General features: G+C 39.5%; 1 protein-coding gene across 2 annotated transcripts in view; it reads left to right on the forward strand.

The window, feature by feature from the left end:
• Positions 1-2,424: 2,424 nt before the first annotated feature.
• Positions 2,425-20,372, forward strand: part of MCF2L (MCF.2 cell line derived transforming sequence like) — a 57,177-nt gene continuing 39,229 nt past the window's right edge. Inside the window, exons 1-2 of one of the 2 annotated variants that reach the window (XM_054002704.1) lie at positions 2,425-2,498; positions 19,700-19,790. The gene's annotated coding sequence lies outside the window, so the exon portion shown is untranslated. The remainder of the gene's footprint in view (positions 2,499-19,699; positions 19,791-20,372) is intronic. The other variant, XM_054002712.1, reaches the window with a different exon arrangement.

Below are 20,372 nucleotides of genomic sequence, written 5' to 3' on the forward strand. Positions count from 1 at the left end.
CATCACTAAGAAATAAAGGACACTTTTAAAAAATGATCCCACTATTTTTTTTCTAATATTTAATATCAACACAATTAATATTAAATAAATTTACTTTATTTCCCATGCCATTTTGTACATTTCTCTGACAAATGCTCATTTTAAAGCAGCAGCTGCTTTGGCTAGAGTGACCTGTCTTTCCTTGATGGCCGTGTATTTAATCACAGAATCACAGAATCACTAGGTTGGAAGAGACCTTCAAGATTATCGAGTCCAACCCATAAAGTTGTAATATAGAGAGTAGCTTCTGTAAGTCAGTAATGTTAAAGATGAAATTTACAGAATCTCTTATGTGCAGCATTTCAGGTCACTCTGCCCTAAACTCTTTTGAGCAGCAGGGCTCTGATAAGGAAAAGCAGTTGAGGAGCATTTGAAGGTATATGTGTGCTCAAGTGGCCCAGCAGAGAAACAGCACAGAAAAATCAGTGAAGAACTGATTCGAAGAGCTCAGGGCAGAGTCATCTTGACCCAAGATAACCACAGATGACTGTACTAGAAACTGAAAATTAATAGGCAGTCACCAGGCAGGATGGCTTTATTTGCCCTTGACAATCGGTGGTGGTCTGGGAACTTCCTGAAAATCCTAGCCCAGACTTCTGCTTTTAGGACATGTCCTGCAAGTCTATTGTTGTTGTTCTTTTGTTTCATATGTCCTATTTATAGAAATTAAGTAGAACAAAACAAGAAACCAATGAAGATACTGCAAATAATGTTGATTGTGCCTAAAAATAGTTACTCTGGAGAGAGCAGAACACCTCATAATCAACAGAAAGAATCATTATCATGCTTTTAACAACAGAGGAAAATGCTTTAGTTGTGAGAGCTTGAACAAAAACCAGTAGAGTCAAAATTGGTCTTAACTTACATTTGTGTTGTGAATATTTGTATAGCTAAAATTAGCTCCCTTGACTCAGTGTTGCCATGTGTGTCATAAAAGTAATATTTGCAAACTTGTGATATTTTCATAATAGCTGCATTTTGTTGTTGTTTAAATACATCCAAAGCACATTATTTTTTTTTTCATGTATTTTGATTCCAAGAGTTTCACAGGGCCAGTACCATGCTGTCTGTAAGCTTGTAAATGGAAATCAGATTCACCACAAATTAACATAAATATACTATTTCAGCTCTTCTAATTACATGTGGTTTGGAGGGAAGTTGTGATTTCTTTTATCAAATGAATCTGAGGTCAAATATTTCTCTTCTTTTTCCTGTGAGGTTAGATGCAAAGGGACTGGAAGTGGGTAATAACCTTCACAAGTCACTGCTGCTCTCATAATTGGTGCTGTTAATACAGTTTAATGCTGGTTTCTGTACAGTTACTGGATTTCAAGGCTGGAAAAACTATCCTTCTTATTTTATAACAGTAATTTTTGTTGTTTTTCTTCTCCTGTTGAACTATAAAGCAAAGATAACTTCCCAGCAGTGAGTTCCTGCCACTCCAGAAGAGTTAACTTCATGCAGTTTCTAGGGCTCAGCAAGCCCCGTGTCCTACTTGTCTCTATGAATGTATACTTGCTAAAGACATGAAACACTAATAATGCCTTTAAAAAGAAATTATTTTGCATGTAAGAATGTGTGTGAAGTGCATGAGGAAGCATTGTGTCTGTGAATTGAACGCAGTGGTGCAAATGCCAGGAAAGATACATATAATGGTACCTAGCTCATCAGCAGCTCTACTGTAGTGTAGGTGTTCAGCTCTGCTTTACCTTCTGTACATAATCAGGGAATGGGAAATCTCACTTGAAACACCTACACCCATATCTTTTACTGTTCTGCCCCTTCTGTTTCATCAACCTGGAAGCAAAGCAGCCACTGAGCAGGGTAGGGGGTGTTGCATGAATGAGCTCTAACTGGTGAGAGGGTTGAGTTCTGTTCAGGATGGAGACTCGCCTACTTAATTCTGAATTAACTTTTTTTTGTTTTTTAAATTAGTTGCTTTCTTTCTCCCAATTGCTTCTACTTAGATGCAGTTGACGTTTATCAGAAGAAAGATGCACTGCCATCTGGTGTCAGAACTGGTCACGGGAGCCAAGGCATTTGTCCAGAAAAAAAATCTAATGTGGTGAATGGGGTGTAACAAATTGCTTTCTATAAAACTTCTTAAGTGCTGAAGAAAAGAGAGACTGTTTAGAATAAACTGTCCAAAACAAAAAAACAAACAAACAAACAAAAAAAAAAAAACAACAACAAAAAAAACCAAACAACCAAAATAAAACCCAAAAAAACCACAAAAAAAAAAAAAAAAAAAGAGAGAGATAAAAAAGTGCAATTGTTTTATTACTGGAAAATTTCACTCTAGGTAGAGACTTGCATGTAAACACATTTGCTGCTTCTTTTGTAGGTGGAAGAGGAGGAGATGGCTGCCCTGTTATCACCTTTCCAGACTATCCAGCTTTCAGTGAGATTCCTGAAAAAGAGTTTCAGAATGTCCTGACCTACCTGACAAGCATTCCAAGGTGAGCACCTGTCTAGAAGAAAATAACCTTTTATCTGCTAAGGGACTTTTCACATTTGATCCCTTACATGTGGTGTAAAAGTCAGGCTTGGTATTTAATTAAAGAAAAGGAAAATTAAGCTTATGGTGCAGTGTCAATAAATGCTGGTTCGTGACAGCTGTCTAAGGTAGTTGTTAGATAAATTACAGGCTGCTATTTATATTTCATCAGAAAATTACTTCCTGGTATGTATGGATATAGGTTCCATGATGGACATTGTCCTCCCGTGTCTTCACTGTATCTTAGAATGCAATATTCAGAGTTTTAATTGAGCACATGTATAATTTTGGCAGAACATGCTAATTCCTGGGTGTTGCTCAGGATATTACTCGGGGAGGGAGCACTGTGTATCTGCATACAGAGGTTTGTCCTCACCACTGGAGCAATTTCCCTGGCTTAGCTGAATGTATCGTGTCTGCCGACTTCCAGAGCTTTGCCTGACGGTGCAAAGCAGGCCCAAGGATTAATTCTGACTCTCTTAGAGGGCACAATAGTGTTGCCAATGGGCTGTCCAATAAATATCGTGATTTTTGTTGATAGTCTGTTAATGAATGAAATGGTGGGCTCAAAATCTTGATGGAGGTGAGGAAGGCAAGTAGCAGAATAAAGTGCATACCCTAGACTTCAAGAGAGCAAATTTTGGGCTTGTTCAGGGAACTGATAGGTGGGATACAAAGGAAGGTAGTTCTGAAGTGTAAATCTGCAATGGAAGGCTGCCAAGTTTTGAAGGACAGCATTCTTCAAGTACAAGAATGGCACGTCCTGGAACGTGAATAGACGTAACAGGAGGCTGACCCTACTGTCTGAAAGTGAACTTGTGACTGTGCTGAGATACAAAAGCAGCATACAGGAGGTGAAAGCAGGGAGAAGCTACAGAGGAAGAATGTAGATACATTGTCCACATATGTCGGGATGGCGTCAGAAAAGTCAAAGCACACCTGGAGCTGAGGGACAAGAAAAAAGGGACATCACGGACTGCTCGAAAAAACTTCCAGTGCTTTAGCAGTACAGGAATAAACAAGGAAAATGTGGACCTGTGCTGAATGGACTGGACAAATTAGTAGCAGCCAATAAAGATGAGGCTGAAACACTTGAGTTCTTTACTGCAGTCTTCTCTGACAGTGTCTCCCTGTGTACAGAAAGAGAGTTCAAGGAGGAGAATGACAAGCAATGGCTGAGGACAAAATCAAGCATCTCTTGAGAAATCTTGACCCAAATCTAGAGTTTGGGGTGAGCTGCTTTGGGAGTGGTGAGGACACTGACCACTGTCATAGTAAGGCTGCTCTTTATAATCCTTGAAAGGTTTGGAGATTAGAGGTAACCTTACTTTGATCTGTGAGAAAATTATGGAGTGAGTCCTCTTAAAACACACTTTTGGGCACATAAAAGAATGAGGTGATGGGGAGTAGCCAGCATGAATTAAACAACAGTAATAGTGCTTGACCAGCCTATTTCTGTCATGACAATACTGGATGCATCAATGGAGCAAATCTGTGCATGTTTTTTGCCTCACCCTAAGCAAGACTTTCAACTCAGTCTCCCTCAGCACTTTTCTATTCACCCTGAGTTGTTACATTTTGGCAGCCGGGCTCCTGAGTGGGTAAGAAAGTGCCTGGATTCTTTGGCTCAAGGAGAGGTGTTTATTGGCTGATGTTTAATATAGAGACAGATTTCCTCAGGGAACTGTATGTGTCCATGCTCTCTGATGTCCTTGGCAAGGATCTGGAGTAGGAGATGGAGTGCACCCTCATCAAGTTGTACTCGATGTAACAAGCCCCTCCTGGTTGTACTTCTAATCCCTAGTTTGTCAGGGAATGAAACTCTGAAGCTCACAGCCAGCTTTTGCATTTTCTTTGTTTATCCTGGTGGTGGTTAAACTGCATGGTGCTAAGCATCCCTTGATCATATCTTGGGTACTGTTTCTGCAAATAATTATATTCTAATTTCACATCTGCTTCTCCTTTTGAAAGTCCTTGGTGGTGCACTTCATGGTGGCCCACTGAACTTCTGCACAGAGTGGGGTTCATGTGAGAAATTCTCATCAGAACAAACAGCATCTGTTATGGTGGGGGAGCACTGAGTGCATCCCAGCACACCACTTTGATCAGAGCAGATTTTCTGAAGGTATTTCTGCCAGTTGCTCCTACCTGACAACAATTACTCGTGAGTATTGAGCCAGAAGTGATCATTCCTTAAGTCTGGCTGTTCTTCTGGGATTATCTTGTTTCTTTAATTTGTAAGTATTTTGAAAGAGAGGACTGTTCTGACTGTAAACAAAGGAGATAGCCCAGCTGTCTAGATGTTAAGAGTAAGGTATTCACTATTGTAAATATAACAGTTCTCTAGGTTTAAAGTGATGACAGTCAATTTCAAATATTGTAAAAATAATGCTGTTGTTAAGATACTGATAAATGTGCCACCTTTTTGTGCCTGAGAATCGATAAAATCTCAAAGGGCTTATGATATTCCTGACTGATATCTCCACTAGCAGTGTCGGAAGCTTATAGAGTAAAATTGTGGGTTTGAGGCCTTGTGCATGTTTATGGGAATAAAAGCCAAAGAAATGACACTAGCCAGATGCCAGCATACATCCCCTTGTGAAAGATGTTTTGCTATTGATATGCTACATATGTTGATACATGTGTAACCCTAAGACGGGCAGTCCTGCAGTTCTTCTTGAATTGGGATATTTCTAGTGCTCTTAAAGGTGGCGTAAGGTAGGATTTTCCCTGATTTTCTAGTGTTCAGATACTGTTTTAGGTGCTTTGGAAGTGGCTTTTAAAGGAAGTGGAAGCAGTTAGTTTTTAGTTTGTCAGTTGGTTAAAGAGGTGTAAGGAGAACAGATTTGCAGAAAAGATGGAAGTGCAGCCCACAGCTCATAAGCATGGACTGCTCTCCCAGGTTATTGTCATTTAGTTTATCGGATATGTAACTTTGTCTTTTGGCTGTTTGACAGACTAAGGGGAAATGGACTTTTCTGAGAGCACAGACTGCAGAGCACAGACACATGTGGAGCCATCCCAGTTCCTCAGAAAACTACTTGTTCTACTTGGCCCTGTACAAGATCACAGCAAGGGGTTGGCAGCAGTAACTCAAACATTGTCTGACTGCCTGGAGTCATATGTTAAGGGAAACTGTGTTTCATGGGAATGACAGTAAGGAGCTATTAAGAGCCTCATAAGAAGATCTTTCTGTCCTCTGCAGTAGAGTTCACCCAACAGTATATTTACTGGTATAATAAATCTTAGCAGTGACTTCAGGTTTTCAAGATCTCTTCCCAAGTGAAAGAAGTCTAGCTTAGGAGTTTGTTGAAAGAGGAAAAACTGAAACCTCTCAACCTACCTTTTTATTCCTTCTAATTTTATAGATAAACATGAGCTTGTCACCTCTTACTGTGTCCTTGTTCTGTATTATCTAAACACTGGGTTTCACAAGTTTTCTTCTGTGTGAACTTTCTCTTGTCTTTTTCACAGTAAAGTTTAATCATGAAATAAAAAATATCTTGTGCGGTATGTTTCATTTAGGAATAGAACTATTAAAAGTTGCATGCTATCAGCTTAGATGATCATGGAGTGGAATAGTGTAAATAGTAGAGCTAAGAGCATGTGCTTAGATGTGTAAATGCCTGATATGTGAGGATGTTAAGAAAGGACACAGTGGAAAGGGAATACCTCATCTCGGTTTAAAGATACTCAGTTAACCTTGGTGCAACTGTATAACATTAAGCAGAAAGCTGAACCATATTCTTCAGGTGGGTGTTGTTAATCTTGCAAGGTAAATTTGTGTTCCGTAGATGATTGGATAAAATATGATGTCTAACACGGTTTGTAGTAATCTCAAAATATTCAGTACAGATTGTTGACATAATATGTGACAACAGTCATGTACCATGTGTACAGAAAGATGGCTGCTTTGTCAGGAAAAAACAGTGGATTAAGGATGACTACAATAGACAGTGGAAGACTGCAGCTAATGCTTTTATAACTTCTGTTTTGCTATTGAAATATATGTGTAAGGTATCTGCATAATGCTTCTGAAGCAGGTTTTTCCTTTTAGCAAATAATTTATTATTATTATTGAAATATAAGATAAAGTTTTATTAAAAAGGTGAGAATTGTCTTAGAAAGGGGAATAGTAGGAGAATCTTTGGCAGTACATGAGGCAGTACTTTCTAGGAAGATCAATTTAACTGAAATGCTGAATTGGTACAAATAGTTAACATGTAAATATTGATCCACATGAATTAATAGTTCTTATCAATGGAGTTGTAGAATACAGTAATATCTCTAGATAAAGTGTCTGTAAGAGGCGACAACTTTAAATTCAACTGTATTTCAATAGAGGTCAGCCATGTCTTGCATTCTTTTGGGATATTTTGAGATTCTATATTGTCCATGTAGTTGGTCTGATTCTCCTTCTGCAGAGAACATCTCCTGTTACTTCACTCTGGGAATCCTTTGGGGAAGACTGCTGAGCTCGGTAGGAAAAAAAGGCCCCGCAGATCAAGGTTGTCTTCTCTCTTAGCTGAGTAAAAACCCCCAAACACCATCAATCTTACTGCATAGTGGGAGAAGCAGCTGTGCAATGTACCTTTTACATCCCACATGTACTGAGACTGAAGGAAGAATATGGAATTTCAGGGCATTCAGAGTTCTCTGTTTTGAAAGTTTGGTGGTTTTTTTTTTTATTTTTCTATTGATCCTGGTAAATTGACTTCTAAGATTTGCGGTGTACCTTGAAGGCAGGTGTTACTCATATTTAATTTCTCCTCATCACAGCTGTTTCTTGAAATGTATTTTATTAGCTTAAGTGTGTACACAATGTTGGAATATGAATTTACCAAATATGGGTAGTGGCATGAGAACTTGCTCCAAAAGAAATTAATATATAATTGCAGTGGTTAAAAAAAACTTAACTACACAGTATTCTTCAACATATGGTTTTGCTTCTGGTTAATTAGCAGTTTCTACTGCAATTAGAAAACAATATGCTGTTTATGAGAACAAAAGGGTATAATAGTTTTAATGCTTTTCTTTCCTGCTCATATAGGCTCATCCTTGAACAAAGAAAGCAACCTAAAATTTTTGTGGTCACAAGAGATTGGACAGCTAATATTTTAAAAGTGTAAAGCTAAGTCTTAAACACAAAATCCCTTTAAGGAGAAATAAGTAGTGTAGATTAGAAAATTCAGAATGGTTTTTGATGGCCTCTTTGAGTCCCATGCTGCTGATTAAGTATGATCCATGGGTCTTTTTTGATTGTATTCTGACAGAGCCTTGCACAGGTTCTCTTTGTAATGCCATTCTATCCTACTGCATGATCTTGAGCATAACTCGGGTTAACTTGGCACGTTCAGCAGTTTCCTGTTTTGAAAGGTGTCCATCAGTTTCCTGGCTGCAAGAGCGTCCCTTTCTTTGAGATTCCTGAAGGTTTACAAATGCTTGAACACCATGTAGTTTTCTAAAAAATCCTGTTGTTTTTGGTTCTCTCTGGTGTAGGAAATTAGGGAGCCATCCTGTCCAAGTGATGGAACAGAACGAGACGATGTCCGAAAGCGTTGATGTCCAACAGTTGAAAAGCTCAGTTGTTAGGGTTTGCTAAGCTTCTGGTAGACACCTCCTTGTTTACTATACCAGCTTCCCATTGTTTGGGATAACACTGGAAAACAGAAAGAGATATGTGTGTGCTAAGCCTTTCGATGGGTTCAGATCTGTGTGGGCACAGCAAAGCATGAGGTGGATTTAGGTAGGGGCCAGAAGGACATGCAGCAGCATGGCATGGCTGTTGCTGGAGCTAGCAAACCTCTGTGTCAGGGACACACAGCTTGGGCCTGGCCAGTCTCCTTGGCATAGATCCACCACTGTGCTCTGAAAGCAGAGCAGCAGTGTTGGGGTAATGCTGTGTTTTGAGCCTGTAAGTCCATCAGGGTTCAGCAGACCTTGTGAGGAGCCAGTGTCGGAGGGTAACTGCCTCTGTTTGCTCATTTATCTGCAAACTGAATGGGCAGCCCACCACTAGCTAAGAGTTAAGCAATTTTGTTTTATGGAGTGCCAGGGATGAACATCATCACATAATGGGAAAGAAGTGCCAAAAACCAGCTGCCCTGACAGTTCATACTGACGTGCTGAGCAACAGCTTTGCAGCTTCAGAGTTTATTTCTGTCAGCTGTGCTTAATTTCCCTGCTCTCCTCTTTGTTGCATTGCAATCCAGGCTGAAGATAGGGAATCTGTACCCTGCTGTTACCTTGGCAGCCCCTCAAATTTGTCAGTGAGAATATCCCAGGACTTCCAGCAAAATCTGTCACGCTGTGTGTACCCTTCCTTTCTCAGAGCACAGCTGCCAAACAGTTGTAAATACCATATGTTGAAGACAGGGAATGTAATGTCTTAGGTTTGAAGTAAGAGCCTTCTATCTTAAATTTAAGTGGTAGTCCAAAGCTTTTGTGTCAGATACATACCCGCACAAGATTAAGGTCAAAGCCCAAATTGTTACTTAAGAGTCTGAATTTTTACTGGGTTTTAAAATATTTACACTTGTTTCAATGTCCACCTTATAAGTGCCTTAAACTTGTTTTAAAGCCCAGCCCTGTACAGGTAAAGCCTTTCCAGTCTTTCAATCCCATTTACACCTTTAGGGTTTAGAGGATTTGGGTAGTATGTATGACACACACCATCCGGTAGTTAAGTTTAGTCTGCTAATAAGACAAAGTAAATTAAGCACTGTAAAATTGTAAAAGTTAATTACTAAAATTCTGGACTGTTACACAGAGGTTTTTATTAGTCCAGTATTAAATTCAGAGAATTTAACATCCCTTTTTAAGTGTAATGGCACAGTTTTAAAATAAATTGTGCAGCATTCCCTGCAAGGTTGTTCAATACTTTGTGCTGTAGCATTAGTGGTTGTTGCAGTGTCCTGGAAATGTGTATAGTTCCAATACTGCAGTTCTGAATAGGTGTAAAAATGTTTTATGGAGTTGGACTTAATAGTTCTAAAATGAGGGTCACACAGGCTTTCTGTTGCTGAATTTACTTGAGCTTAAACAGACATAGAGCCCTTTTGCCTTTATTGACCTATTTATCCTTAATTGTCCCTCCAGGATAACTTGACCTACTTCAGCCATCTGTAGTTAAGTCTAAATGAGTCCTCAAAGTTGTTGTCTTTCTTCAAACAGTCCTTCTAAAAGCAGCTCTGCATGACCTGAAGAAATCACACTGTGTTTTCCATTTAGAAAATTATAACTCTTCCTTAAAAATTCCTATTTTACTTAATTTCATACACTAAAGGAGGCTCTATTAAGCAACGAGTTGTTAAATTAATTTTTCTTTTACCTGCAAAAATGCATTAAGGTTGCTCTGATTTCAGTTCCTTGGTGGGATAAAGCTTGTGAAGTTCTGGGCAGGCAGAACTAGATGACCTTTAAGGTCCCTTTCAACCCCAGTCATTCTATGAATCTATGCAGTTATCATAGAAAAGGCTGATGGGTACCATGGAGAGGCGGTGAGTGCATGTGGTACAAGCAGATGTCCAGGCCCAGGCAGATGATGCCTGGACACTTCAGCTGTTATTTTTAACCCTGGCTACATTCCCTCAGCTTCCCCCCCCAACAGCATAAGCTTTTTGGAGCAGAAAGAAGGTCAGCATATACGATAGGATATAGCCAGCATTACTGTCTTCCAATCAGTCATGGTTAAGGAGGAATTGCTAAAAGTGGAAAAGAGGCTGATTTGAGGACCTAAAGGAGCACAGGAGATAAAGAGCAGATATAGGGACCAATCAAGGAAGATACTGATGCCCATATCTCTGAATCTGAGTGGGGAGATAGAAGAAGTATGACTTGCATGTTATATAAATTGGCATCAATATTTTAAAATAAATTAGGTGTGTACCAGTGCTGTCCATTTGGCCAAGGAACACAAGCAGTGCTTGAGACAGAATTCCCTCATGTACATATGTTGGGATTTGTATCTCACAATTTCAAGAAACCTAGTTCTATGCAGGATAAAGACTTCTGGTTGCTTTTGGGACCAAGCCCTCTAGTGAGTTGGCATTTGCCTTGTTGCCAGGACGTCTCTGGTAGTGGCCCATCTTCCTTGTGGGTTTTTGTTCTGCTGGCAGTGCAGTGAGCTGTTGTTGTCAGAGTCCTGTGAGCTGCTGTTGTCACAGTTCTGTTGTGACTGAGGAATTTTCAGAACAGGCATAGGGCTACAGGTAATCGCCTGTGGCAGTCTGACCTACAATCATTGTGAAGTTTTGAATTGTTAATAGCGCCTTAGACAAAGCTCTTTGAAGTTGCTCATTATTTTTTCTCCTGTTTATCTGGCTTTTAAGATCTCCTGTCACTGACATAGCATCATGTGTAATTATTCTTGCCTATGCTTATAAAGTGGCAAAAGGCATGTATTTTCATGGTGTCACTCTGCCAGGCTGTATGATTCTGCTCATCTCTTCTGCTTTGTGAGCAAATTTTAACCACTTGCCTATGATGGTTTTTATTTATGCCACCTCACAACCCAACATTCATCTAAATTCTTCTTTGCCCGCTTGCTGAGAGATCCTAAAATGCAATTTTGGTTATCCGATGGCTCCCAAGTCCTGAGAAAATTGCAATACAGTGTGTTTTTAGAAATGCCTGGGGCATGAACTAATAACAGCTGAGACCAAAAGTAAGCATAATAGGAGAGGAAAGAGAGAAGGTTTTCATCAGTGGTACCCTGGATAAGATTTAGGGAGAGTTAGCTGGAATGTCAAGGAATAAGGAAAAAAATGGTGCATAGTTGATGCAGGGAAATGCATCAAATTTCTTATCTGAACCTTGTCCAATGATGAAGCTTTAACAGGTTCAGTTCCAACACAGAATCTCAGATTTTCTTAATTTCCTGTGCAGCTTCATCTGTTTCTGTGAAGGTAAGGCAGTAACTATCAAAACCAGAATAAAGAGATGGTGTAAATGCTTTGGGTTTTTTAATGTGCATTTAAAAATATATCTATTCACAGAATTTCAGTATAGAATTAATTAGATGGTAGAATAGTATGCATGTTGTTTTTTGGGGGGTGGAGGGAGGGGAAAAAGTTTTATTTTCAAAATCAGATTTGAAGCATAAGCATCAATAAGAAATGGTACCTTCTTGCTCACAGGTTGTGCTGCTGCTGTGGAGTGTCACAGCATCAGCTGTGTTGGGTGAAATACAGATGTTAGTGCCAAGAGCTTAAAAGATAATAATTTTTACTTGGCATTCAGTGATTTTGGACAGACCACTAGAGGCTGCACTTGTATAACAGCACTTCTGGCTGTTTTATTTTAAATTTATTCTGCTGAAATTCTTTCTCTTTCCTATATTTCTTCATGAACAGTGGCCAGCTTTAGTTTGAGCTGAGTAGGTTTTGCCTTCCACAGTTACAGTTCATTGAGCTGACTATGACAGGGTCATAGTAATCAGTAATCAAATAGAACAAACTTTTCTACATCAAGAGCCTTCTTTTGTGTTGAAGCACAGTACAGGTTGCTCACTGGTTAAACACAGTAAGGGGTAAATGGCAAGCTTTTTCTCTGACTCCAGAGATGAGGGTATGGAGAGACAGGTGTGGTGCAGAGACTTCCACACCACCAGGCACCAGCTTTAAATTCAGCACCTCAGGAAGTTTGAGGTGAGCTTGTTCCTTGGGTCTGCTTTGGGTGATTTTTCAATGACACAGAAGAGGTGGACATGTCCTTCCTTCTGCACTAGCTGCCTTCTTCAGTGTTTTCAGCTGAAGAGATAGAGGTTATAAAAACTAAAGCCAAAACTATATTAATTCTGTCTGAAATGATAGAATTAATGTATGAAGGTGTTAATCATTACATTCCTATTTTTGCCCCATATGCAGTGCCATGTACCATAGAGTGCACCTGTAATTTCTGGTTTTTCTCATAAATATTGCTGGAATAAGAACTGATTACTTATGGACTAATTACACACCTCAGGTGAAAGTGATTCTTGTAGGAATCTGAACTGAGATGTCACAAATGAGTATCAGCACAAGATGTCAGGCCCACTGTTTGAGTGGGAGCCAAAATGTCATGCCAGTTTGCTTTAGGGGCTCAGGAGGTCTGCTAGGTAGCCAAAGAGCTTCATCAGGGTGTTCATAAGTGTTGCCTTTGTTAGAGATAATTCTGTCCTCAGATTTGTTCAGTATACTTGACCTCAGTCATACATCTGTGGCAGAACTTGGCACCAAATTTCTATTTTCTGTCTAAAGGACTGAATGCCATGACAGCAACATGCAGTTGTATATGCAGCCAGACATCTTTTGGAAGTACATTTTCATTCTATTTATTTTCTTGGCAGATGGTTTCTTTGCCACTGATATCTCAATTACAATGCAAGTCTCAACTTTTCTGTTGAAAAAAATAGAAAATATAATTCTAAAGTTTGCTAATTTAGAGCAAGTGTAGTTACTGGGAAGATTTTACTGTCTAGCTTTCAGAACACTTCCAACTTGTCTTAGCACTGTAATTACTTTGTGATTACATATGATATAATTTAATGAGCATCAAAAATTATAAATTGTAAGTTTGGAATATAATTTGTAATATTATGTAACTTTATAAAATGTTACATTTGTAACACAGTCTAAAGGATTATAAATTCTTTTATTTGCCAGGCTATTCAGTAAAATGCTTTTAAATACTAATTTAAGTGCAGGTTTCTAGAAAACTTAAGTAAGATATGTAATAGCAGCAGCATTCAGCTTAGATACAGTGTTAAATAAAACCTACAGGCTCACTTTGCAATTGAAATGAGGAAGTTCAATGTAAGAGCTCCTGTATCTGGTTTCTAGTTATTTTTCAGTTCCTGCTATCTCTAATTTGTTTTAATCAGGAACCTTCTGCAGTGAGACTGGGTACTTTGGGCTATAAAAGCCTGCAATATCTGAGGCTTTCAAACTGGAGCTTTGAGGAGTATGATGTATATCAACCTATTTTCATCATTTACTTGAGAAAGCACAAGTCTGCTTTATTTTCCATAGAGATGTTGGTTTAAAATGTTAAGTCCCTAAGTTTAGTTTTACTTTGGATTGTGAGAAAGAAGCTGTCATAAGATAAAAATATTTAAAGATCAAATGAGTACAAGACATTTTAAAATTATTAAGCAGCTTTAAAATATTTTAAAATTAGGGGTACGTGCTAAATATGAAATTTTTTGTGCCTTTTTAAAAATACCCAGCAGGTGGATTTCTTTTGGAATTAAGTGGATGAATTGGCCAGTTTTGAAACAAAGCAAGTTTTACAATAACAAGCAATCAAGAATTGTAAGAAAATTAAACTGCTCTAGATCTGATTACAGTTTAGTGGCTGGGTGCTACATTTTGTATAATGTTATAGCTGAATTTTCCTTTTTTTTTTTTTTTTTTTTTTTTTTTTTTTTTTTTGTCAAGTTCATAACCCATTAAATTCTTCTGCTCTAGGAAACACTGCATCCTCTAGGATGTAGCTAATGATCGAATTGAAGTAGTGTGGGTTACCCTACATAAGGGGCAGGAGGAGAGGAGATGTGCAGCAAGGCTATGCCAGGTGAATTGTTACTGCCCTTTTCCTTGCTGGCAAACCAGCATAAAACTGGTACAGTGAAATGTCACCACAGGGCTTAGCTGGTTTATTTTCCTTTCCTAGTTGCTGTACTGGAGATTTTTATCTTGATTTGTTAATGCCATTAATACCACATTCTTCACTCTATTATTTTACTGTCTCCTAGAGCTTATAGAGGCCACTATGGAGGTGGCTGTTCTCTGCTTCCATTAATTGCTGGGGCATTCATGATTTCATTTTTTAGTGTGTGAAACACCGATGATTAAGAAAGAATTCTTGTCTCCCCTTCACCCCGCAAGAAATCATTCCTAGCAGCAACAGGAGAGATGGAGAAATAGTCTTTGAGGTGGCTCAGGTTCAGTCAGTTTGAAGTGTCTTGTCTCTGCAAGTGTAGAATGCAAAGTTTCTCTTGGGAAACAGCAACCTTGCTCATTATGTGTCTGATTTCCAATGGCCTGTTCCTAAGCTAAGTGACCACTGATGAGTGGGTGAGCCAGTTCCAAGTCCTTCTTCTATAGGTTTACAGTTGTATGCCCAAAAAGATCAGGATTTGTGAGGTGCCCCAGACCTCACATCTTTTGAAGCGGTGTGTGCATGTCACTGTGCTGAGGGTGAGGAAGATTTAGGAGAGTGTGGTACCCTATCCTAAGAGTTCTTCTTATGATACAGACTGCTGCAGACATTGCCTTGGTGCTCTGTTGTTCAATGCAGTAATTCTCCATGAAATGTTATTGAGGTCCTACTATGGAAATAGCTGTTCAGCCCTTGAGAGCAAGATTTTCTAGTCCATTTGTATGCCAAGGTAGCTGAGGTTGGGAACAGTCCCGACAGTCATGTAGGCCAACTGTTCAGTAATAAAGCTAAAAGACTAAATTCAGTTTTAAATAAGTGGACTTATGTAACCTAAAATGCTGTACAGAACGTGCAGAGGTTTGATACTTTCAAGTCTCTGGGATGAACCCGAAGATTTACTTTGTTTCATTTGTAGCAGAGATCAATGTATACTAACTGCTTTCATACAGCAGTGTGGAAGCAATAGGAAATTATTTGTGTAGCAGTTGTCACCACCCATACCTTGGAGAAATGCAAGGATCTTTCAGAGGATGTTTATGTAATTGCTTCCACATACCCCAGAGGGAAGTTTCTTTCCACAGTCCTATGTACCATAAGCTTTCCCACCCTTTCCCCCAAGTGCATGAGCTAATAAGTCTTGCAAACAAGACAAAGAGGAGATGTCCCCATAATCTAAACTGAGGAGTCACTAAGTGGAAAATTCAGTTCCTGCTCTGCATGGAAAACTGGCTGCTTGCTGGGCAGGTATTTCAACCTCACTGACACCTCCTCCTAAAGGTTTTACACTGGCTCCCCAAGACAGGAGGAGGGAGGGGCCTGAGCAGAAAGTCTACCCTCTGCTGCATTTTCTCCTGTCCTCTGTGGCCCTGCTCCTCTTCCTCCACTTTCTACCTTTCTAACCTGGCCTTTGTGAGTTTGCTGGACACATTTCCTGCAGAAGCAGGGATGGTTCCCTGACTTTCTAAAAATGTTCTGTTCTTTGTTCTTGTGAATAAACAGAAGAACAGTGCTTATCCCATGATGTTTTGGGATTTTTGTTTTGATCTGGGTTGTTTTTTGGGTTTTTTTTTGTGCATGTATTAGGAGAGAAACAAAGGAAGGAAATACTAAATTTGAATTAGGAGTTTATATAAATTATGTTTCAGAAAGTACACCGGATACAAGTTAATACATTAAAGACAAAAAAGTTAATATGGGAAATGTTAAAAAGCCTGAAGAGACAGGTGCTTCTGCTAAGGTTTCCTAATATTTCTCACTTTAAGGGTTGCTTTCTAGTTGTTTACAGTTCTGCCAAACTTTCTTTCCATTTGTGAGGTGCCACCTGATTTTATAGTGTAAAGTTCAGCCAAAGTAGCTGAGTGGTTCCTGAGATGCCAGGGAACAAATCCACCATGCTCTTCAAACATTGAGACAAATGTTTGAGAAGCTCAAGTGTCTACTTCCTTTGTTCAAGGACTCAGACTTGACACTCAGAAGAATGATGGCTTTTGTGTCAAGAAAGTACCTTGAGAAAAATCTACCTAAATCCCAGGCCACAGATGCTAAGTAACTACTCAAGCCCATTCCCAAAAGTGTCCTGCTTCATCCTGGGGCTGAGCAGAAGCCTCACTGTGGTTACAGGATGAGCTGCTCTAGAGCCAGGTCTGCTACCAGGGCTGAGAGCAGGAAGGCTGTGGCATGGGATGTGAGTGCCACCTCTTGACCAGCAGGCAGTGCAGAGAAGCTGCTGACTCCACAGGCAGGACCACAGCTGAGGGAAGTGTCCACCCAAGGGAACTCACTGGGAGATGGCGTGGGACATAGCATACAGTTGGAGCATGAAGGGACTGTGATATTCAGGAAGGGGTGAGAACTGATGTCATTCATCCTGACAGTCTAAAATTAAAAAAAAAAAAAAAAAAAAAGACATTTTGAACTGCTCTTGGGACAAGGAGTGATGAATGGGAGAGACAAATGTCGGTGGTGGAGACAAGTTTATTGGAGAGTGATGCAGAGGCATGAGAAGATGATGTGAGCTAAGCTGATGAGTACAGTGCAGCTGGACCAAGGCAGGGAAAAAAGCTTGATGAACATTTGATGAGCTGTGCTCATCAGAGCATGCTTCTGCTGAGACACTGAGCACAAAACAAAATGCATTCCTCTCAAGCACATGGAGGGGTAGGGGAAAACCAGTATCAGGATAAAATGTAATAAATATGGCTGAGGGAAAGAAGGACAGCTGGCATTCACAGTTAAATCAGGAGCCAAAGGAAAACTGAGTATGTGCTTGTGTCCAAAGCACCGTTCACCCTGTGCCCTAGAAAGGAGGAGGGTATTGCAAGGTGTCCTGCAACCCCGTATGCAGGTGCGTGTCTGGCAGCAAGGAGAGGTCAGTAGAGCAAGGGTACATTGGCAAACAGACCTGTTTTCAATATTTACTTTTCTTGAATACATGACTGTGTTCTCTTTGTAATGTTCTCAACTTTGTTGTACACAATGTCTTAGTTTGGTTTGTTGCTTCCTGCCTGTGACTTGCTGGAGCTGGATCCCAGACTCCAGAGCCAGGCCTTTGCAACAAGGCACTGTTGTCAAGATAACAAATACCTTTCCCACCCTGATTGATTTGGAACAGGGCATTTTTTTTTTCCCACTGGTCTATATTAATAGAGTGTTAACAGTTTGAAGTCAGACACTGAAGCCTTTGCCACCGGGTCTCCTCTAGGCAGCAGTGGGGAATCCTGGCTTTTTATGCTTTTTACGAGCTTGCTGATTCATGCAACACAACATATTTGATCCTTCTATTTGATCCAGTGGAAAAAGAAGGTTGGCTGAAGACATCTTTTGGGCTATCTTAGAGATGTGCTTTTCTTTGTTAATTCTTCCACTTAAGTAAGCGTTTTCTTTTTATTTTTTCTAGGATGATATTAAGCTCTGCTTATTGTCAGGTGTTGAGGCAGGTGATTAACTGTGTGGAGCTGCCCTGTAGATAATTTCTGGGATCCCAGCTGAGTCTGTATTTTCGTGTGCTCCCAGAGAGAAATCTTATTGATGCTTTTTCAGAGGCTTTAATTTTATTCATATTGCACTGAAATACCAGTATTTTCTTGAACTATTATACAGATGTTGCATTTAGGTACTCTGAGATTATGCTTCCTCTGAGGAAGTATGGGGGGATTTCAGGGCTCCTGGGAACTTCTACTGAGCAGGGAAAATAGACTCTTTACGAGTCTTAATACACTCGAAAATCCACACTGACTCCTGTGGGGACAGCTGTAGCACCTTTCTTACTCCATTGATCCTCATTAAGGCTGTGTACCCAAGGAGTTTGTTTTGCCATCTGACTATTGTGGCACATGGTTGCTGTTATAATTTTATTTTGCTCAGTAACTAAAGGTTAAAATTGTGAGACCTTTAAATGGGGAACAGGAAGAGGCTAAAATCAGTCTGAATCTCTCTCCTCCTCTTGCCCTTTAAATAAAGAAGAAGAAAAGGGGAAACTTTAGTAAATAATGGAAATTTAATGTAGTGGGAAGCATATTGCTAATATAAAGCCCTGTTTGTCTGCAAGGGTTGTGAGGCTTACAAGGCAAGTGCTCAGATGTTGTTTATCAGTGTTGTCCTAACCCAGAGGCAAGAGTTAAGTAACGTGCACTGAATGTGGGCAGTGAGGATGGCTTCTAACATTCTGCTGTGCTGAAAGGACTGCTTAGCTGCTTCTCAAAGAAAGCAAGGGTTCCTTTATATTTCTAATGATTATTCATGTTTCCCACTAAAAAGCATGTCTGTAAATTTGAGATATACTGCATTTTGTAAAAGAAAGGGAACAAACTGTGAATCCTGTTTAAATCTGTAATTTTGAAGAGTAGCTTAAGATGACACATCTGGGTACCTGTGTTCTTCACCCTCCTGAATATCTTCTTATCATTATGCTACTGACATAATCTTATAAAGAAAAGCTGGTGTTTCCATGATTCAGCAATCTTGAATAAAGAATCCTGACATTCTGTTGTGTTGATTTTTATTTTTTCTTTTAAGATATTACCATAACTAATTGATGCACAGTATTTCTAAAGGTCACACAGTGCCACAGCAGGCCTTGCAATAAATCATCAGATGTAAAAATACAGCACATATACTGAAAAAGGAGCAAATGTATGAGAAAACAATAAATCTGAGCCTGTCTGCCTTGCATTTGCCTGCTGTTTCCATTTTGATTGCGATTGGCTGGCAAGGGCTGCTGCTGGCATTGCACAATTGGCTTAGATGGGGAATTACAAAACAGGAGCACATCCCTTGGTCAGGGCTCGGTAGCACATGCAGCTGAGCTCAGGCAAAAGAGAAAGGTCACCGTACTGCAGGATTTGAGCCGAATCTCTCTCACAGATGTTTCCATTCCAGAGAAGTGCCTCCGAGCTTGTTGTTCTCATCTATGGTTTGAAGGGTTTAAATGCTGTGAGGTTTTTTTGTTTCCGTGAATGTGAAAATGCACCTAGGAAGAAGTTTACAACCTGGAGGCATATGAGAATTTCAGATGTGTGGAGCGGTATCATGGAATGATCAGAAGGATCTGTGGTTTTGAGGCGTTTTAAGTATCAGTGAGAAGGAAGACAATTCAAAGAGAAGGTTAAAAGCAGATGCAGAAGGAAAACAACTTTATTTTGATCCTGAAATTATACTGACAACATCATGAGGAAGGGATTATATCAGCACCAAACAATGGAGAATCTATCCGTCTCATTTTATTCTGAACTAATCCCTGTGCAATAAATGTAAATACTATATTTTGTGAAAAAGAGGAATTCATTATTTGAATACATTTTGAAACCCTGTGAAACACTGTGGGACTGCTGCATCTTTGCAATGGTGTATAGTGTGTAGTGTGTCTTTATTTAAGATATATGAAGAAAATTCTGCACAAAAAGGTCAAGCTACTTTTTTTTTCTTCACTGGTTTTTGACTGCTTTTCTGTGTGAGGGAACCAGGAGTTACATTGGTATTTTTAACTAAACTTTCCTGTTTTCTTCTTTCCTCCTCCAAACTTAGTTTACGAGATGCTGGAATTGGATTTATTCTTGTCATAGATCGCAGACAGGACAAATGGACCTCCGTGAAAGCTTCCATACTGCGGATAGCAGTGAGTACTGTCTTAAATGCCTTTCTCCTTAGGAAGATCTTTCTGTGTTGAATCTTCCTCTTACAAGTGGGAAAACATGATTTTTTTTTCTCTTCAACAATATGTCAGCTAATAGATGATACAGAATGTATCCAGCAGGTCTTTTGTATCCCAGACAGAGCATCATGTGTCTATGATGTGCTTTTAATGCACTCTGCAGCTCAGGACATCTTCCTAAGTATGCACTTGGAGAAAGTGAATGTGTGAGCATGCAGCTCTCCCAGGTGGGAGCTAATATTTGCACGGACACCCCCTGGGTCCCATAGAGTTTGGGTCCACTTTTCACTGTTCAAGTGAGCTTCCCTTTTACAAAGAAATGAGGGTGAGGGTCCTGATTGAGTTTACCACTTGTGAAAGAGGTTCACATGGAAAAGCTGTTCTTGTGATGTTTGATTTAAAACAAGGATTACATGTAAGCAAGAAAATCTTATGTGCCTTCTATGATCAATCAACAGTACATGGTCTTAACTTTACCAGTCTCCCTTTCAAGTAATATTTTTTAAATCAGAAAAAGAAGCTTATTAGAGGCTGTTTTTTTCTTTT

The sequence above is a fragment of the Vidua macroura genome, chromosome 2 (assembly GCF_024509145.1).
Source record: "Vidua macroura isolate BioBank_ID:100142 chromosome 2, ASM2450914v1, whole genome shotgun sequence".
Classification (NCBI taxonomy): Eukaryota; Metazoa; Chordata; class Aves; order Passeriformes; family Viduidae; genus Vidua; species Vidua macroura.